Source organism: Schistocerca cancellata, chromosome 4 (genome assembly GCF_023864275.1).
Source record: "Schistocerca cancellata isolate TAMUIC-IGC-003103 chromosome 4, iqSchCanc2.1, whole genome shotgun sequence".
Lineage (NCBI taxonomy): Eukaryota > Metazoa > Arthropoda > Insecta > Orthoptera > Acrididae > Schistocerca > Schistocerca cancellata.
This window is the reverse complement of record NC_064629.1, coordinates 207,876,413-207,881,761: the sequence shown is the minus strand read 5'-3', so window position 1 is coordinate 207,881,761 and position 5,349 is coordinate 207,876,413.

The following is a 5,349-nucleotide window of genomic DNA, read 5'->3' as shown; positions in this document are numbered from 1 at the left end:
AAAAGGTTCACATTGGAAAGAGTGAGTCTAATATAACGAAAGAGAGTGTGCCAGGGGAAAACAACAGCCGGTGGATGGTCACGAAAGAGAACTCGAGTAGCAGTGTCGCTGGCGCTCAGCGACATTTGTAATCCGAGTATTCCTCCATTATTGATACACACTATGTGATCAAAAGTATCCGTACACCTCCCCAAAACATATGTTTTTCAAATTAGGTGCATTGTGCTGCCACCTTCTGCCAGGTACTCCATATCAGCGACGTCAGTAGTCATTAGACATCGTGAGAGAGCAGAATGGGGCGCTTCGCAGAACTCACGGACTTCGAACGTCGTCAGGTGATTGGGTGTCACTTATGTCATGCGTCTGTACACGAGATTTCCACAATCCTAAACATCCCTAGGTCCACTCTTTCCGATGTGATAGTGTATTGGAAACGTGAACGGACACGTAAAGCACAAAAGCGCACGGGCCGACCTCGTCTGTTGACTGGCAGAGACCGCCGACAGTTGAAGAGGGTCGTAATGTGTAATAGGCAGACATCTACTCAGACCATCATACAGGAATTCCAGACTGCTTCAGGATCCACTGCAAGTACTATGACAGTTAGGTGGGAGGTGAGAAAACTTAGATTTCATGGTCGAGCGGCTGCTCGTAAGCCACACATCACGCCGGTAAATGCCAAACGACGCTTCGCTTGGTGTAAGGAGCGTAAACATTGGACGATTAAACAGCGGAAAAACGTTCTGTGGAGTGACTAATAACGGTACACAATACGGCGATCCGATGGCAGGCTGTGGGTATGGCGAATGCCCGGTGAACGTCATCTTGGTTCAAATACCTCTGAGCACTATAGAACTTAACATCTGAGGTCATCAGTCCGCTAGAACTTAGAACAACTTAAACCTAACTAACCTAAGGACATCACACACATGCATGCCCCAGGCAGGATTAGAACCTGCAACCGTAGCTGTCGCGCGGTTCCGGACTGAAGTGCCTAGAACCGCTCGGCCACAGCGGCCGGCGAACGTCATCTACCAGTGTGTGTAGCGCCAACAGTAATATTCGGAGGCGATGGTGTTATGGTGTGGTCGTGTTATTCATGCAGGGCGCTTGCAGCCCATGTTGTTTTGCGTGGCACTATCACAGCACATGCCTACATTGATGTTTTATGCACCTTCTTGTTTCCCACTGTTGAAGAGCAATTCTGGAATGGCGATTGCATATTTCAACACATTCGAGCTCCTGTTCATAATGCACGACCTGTGGCGAAGTAGTTACACGACAATTTAACATCTCTGTTATGGACTAGCGTGCACAGAGTCCTGACCTGAATCCTATAGAACACCTTTGGGATGTTTTGGAACGCCGACTTCGGGCCAGGCGTCACCAACCGACTTCGATACCTCTCTTCAATGCAGCAGTCTGTGAAGAATGGGATTCCATTCCCCAAGAAACCTTCCAACACCTGATTGAAAGTATGCCTGCGAGAGTGGAAGCTGTCATCAAGGCTAAGGGTGGGCTAACACCTTACTGCATTCCAGTATTACCGATGGAGGGGGCCACGAAGTTGTAAGTCATTTTCAGCCAGTTGCCGGATAATTTTGATCACATAGCGTAGCACCGGATCCTTATTACTTAGTTGATATAAAAATGCTCGCATGTACTTTATAATGACCATGGAGTTTATGATACATATCTTGCAACTGTCACACTGGGTCACTCCTTTCTCTCCGAGACGTATGCCAAGTAACACTACAGAACATTATGAGAGATTTTAAATATCTTCAGAATTAATAATACGAGTTAAAACGTGTATAGAAGAAACTTTCTGTCGGATAAAAACATCAGTGGTAGAATATGAAAATTTTGAGGTGTTGTTGTTGTGGTCTTCAGTTCAATAACTGGTTTGATGCGTTTCTCCATGCTACTCTATCCTCTTCAACTCGGAGTAACTTCTGTAACCTACATTCTTCTCAATCTGTTTACTGTATTCATCTCTTGGTCTCCCTCTACAATTTTACCCTCCCCACTTCCCTCCAGTACTAAACTGGTGATCCCTTGATGTCTTAGACTGTGTCCTGTTAACTGATCCCTTTTTCTACTCAGGTTGTATCACAGATTTCTTTTCTCCCCAGTTCTATTCAATAGTTCTTCTTTAGTAACGCGATTTCCTCATCTAATCTTCAGCACTCTTCTGTGGGACCACCATTCAAAAGTTTCTATTCCCTTCTTGTCTAAAATACACTCCTGGAAATTGAAATAAGAACACCGTGAATTCATTGTCCCAGGAAGGGGAAACTTTATTGACACATTCCTGGGGTCAGATACATCACATGATCACACTGACAGAACCACAGGCACATAGACACAGGCAACAGAGCATGCATAATGTCGGCACTAGTACAGTGTATATCCACCTTTCGCAGCAATGCAGGCTGCTATTCTCCCATGGAGACGATCGTAGAGATGCTGGATGTAGTCCTGTGGAACGGCTTGCCATGCCATTTCCACCTGGCGCCTCAGTTGGACCAGCGTTCGTGCTGGACGTGCAGACCGCGTGAGACGACGCTTCATCCAGTCCCAACCATGCTCAATGGGGGACAGATCCGGAGATCTTGCTGGCCAGGGTAGTTGACTTACACCTTCTAGAGCACGTTGGGTGGCACGGGATACATGCGGACGTGCATTGTCCTGTTGGAACAGCAAGTTCCCTTGCCGCTCTAGGAATGGTAGAACGATGGGTTCGATGACGGTTTGGGTGTACCGTGCACTATTCAGTGTCCCCTCGACGATCACCAGTGGTGTACGGCCAGTGTAGGAGATCGCTCCCCACACCATGATGCCGGGTGTTGGCCCTGTGTGCCTCGGTCGTATGCAGTCCTGATTGTGGCGCTCACCTGCACGGCGCCAAACACGCATACGACCATCATTGGCACCAAGGCAGAAGCGACTCTCATCGCTGAAGACGACACGTCTCCATTCGTCCCTCCATTCACGCCTGTCGCGACACCACTGGAGGCGGGCTGCACGATGTTGGGGCGTGAGCGGAAGACGGCCTAACGGTGTGCGGGACCGTAGCCCAGCTTCATGGAGACGGTTGCGAATGGTCCTCGCCGATACCCCAGGAACAACAGTGTCCCTAATTTGCTGGGAAGTGGCGGTGCGGTCCCCTACGGCACTGCGTACGATCCTACGGTCTTGGCGTGCATCCGTGCGTCGCTGCGGTCCGGTCCCACGTCGACGGGCACGTGCACCTTCCGCCGACCACTGGCGACAACATCGATGTACTGTGGAGACCTCACGCCCCACGTGTTGAGCAATTCGGCGGTACGTCCACCCGGCCTCCCGCATGCCCACTATACGCCCTCGCTCAAAGTCCGTCAACTGCACATACGGTTCACGTCCACGCTGTCGCGGCATGCTACCAGTGTTAAAGACTGCGATGGAGCTCCGTATGCCACGTCAAACTGGCTGACACTGACGGCGGCGGTGCACAAATGCTGCGCAGCTAGCGCCATTCGACGGCCAACACCGCGGTTCCTGGTGTGTCCGCTGTGCCGTGCGTGTGATCATTGCTTGTACAGCCCTCTCTCAGTGTCCGGAGCAAGTATGGTGGGTCTGACACACCGGTCTCAATGTGTTCTTTTTTCCATTTCCAGGAGTGTATTTAGCGTCCATATTCCCCTTTCATACATGGCTATACTCCACACAAATGCTTTCAGAAAAGATTTCCTGTCACTTAAATCTGTACTCGATGCTAACAAAATTCTCTTCTGCAGAAATGCTTTTCTTTCCATTGCTAGTATACATTTTATATCCTCTCTATTTCGACCATCACCAGATATTTGGCTGCCCATGTCGCAAAATTCATCTTCTACTTGAAGTGTCTCGTTTCAAAATTTAATTCCCTCAGCATCACCTAATTTAATTTTGACTGCATTCCATTATCCTCGTTTTGCTTTTGTTGATGTTCATCTTAGATCCCTCTTTAAAGATACTGTCCATTGCATTCCTGTCCAACTGCTCTTCCAACTCCTTTGCCGTCTCTGACAGAGTTACAATGTCATCGGTTAACTTCAAAGTTTTTATTCCTCTCCCTGAACTTTAATTCCTACTCCAAATTTTTCTTTGGCTTCCTTTATTGCTTGCTCAAAGTAGAGATTGAATATCATTGGAGGTAGGCTACAAATTTGTCTCGCTCCCCTGTCAACCACTGCTTCTCTTTCATGCCCATCTACTTTTATAATTGCTGGTTCAAATGGCTCGAGCACTATGGGACTCAACTTCTGAGGTCATCAGTCCCATAGAACTTAGAACTACTTAAATCTAACTAACCTAAGGAGATCACACAAATCCATGCCCGAGCAGGATTCGAACCTGCGACCGTAGCGGTCGCGCGGTTCCAGACTGTAGCGCCTAGAACCGCACAGCCACTCCGGCCGGCTTATAACTGCTGTCTCGTTATTGTGCAAGTTGTAAATAGCCTTTCGTTTCCTGTATTTTAATCCTGCTACCCTCAAAATTTGAAAGAGAGTATTCCAGTCAACATTGTCAAAAGCTTTCTCGAGGTCTACAAATGCTATAAACGTAGGATTGCCTTTCCTCAACCTATCTTCTAACAAGGGAACCTCCCCATCGCACCCCCCTCAGATTTAGTTATAAGATGGCACAGTGGATAGGCCTTGAAAAACTGAACACAGATCAGTCGATAAAACAGGAAGAAGTTGTGTGGAACAATGAAAAAATAAGCAAAATATACAAACTGAGTAGTCCATGTCCACAATAGGCAACATCAAGGACATTTTTAAGCGCAGGAGCGCCGTGGTCCCGTGGTTAGCGTAACTACGGAACGAGAGGTCCTTGGTTCAAGTCTTCCCTCAATTGAAATATTTATTTTCTTTATTTTCGCAAAGTTATGATCCGTCCGTTCGTTCATTGTCGTCTCTGTTCACTGTAATAAGTTTAGTGTCTGTGTTTTGCGACCGCACCGCAAAACCGTGCGATTAGTAGACGAAAGGACGTGCCTGTCCAATGGGAACCGAAAACATTTGATCGCAAGGTCATAGGTCAACCGATTCCTCAAGGAAAACACGTCTGATATATTCTATACGACACTGGTGACGGCATGTGCGTCACATGACAGGAATATGTTGTCGACCCACCTAACGTGTTCACCTGGCGAATGGGTAAAAAGATTCGTCGACCTTGCCCGATTTAGGTTTTGTTGTGGATGTGATAATCACTCCCAAAAAAGTGATGAAAACGTAAGAGTCTGTCACATAAACTGCAACAAATGAATGCAACAGTTTCACAGTCGCACGGTTTCCTCTGTGCTCTGTCAAAACATAT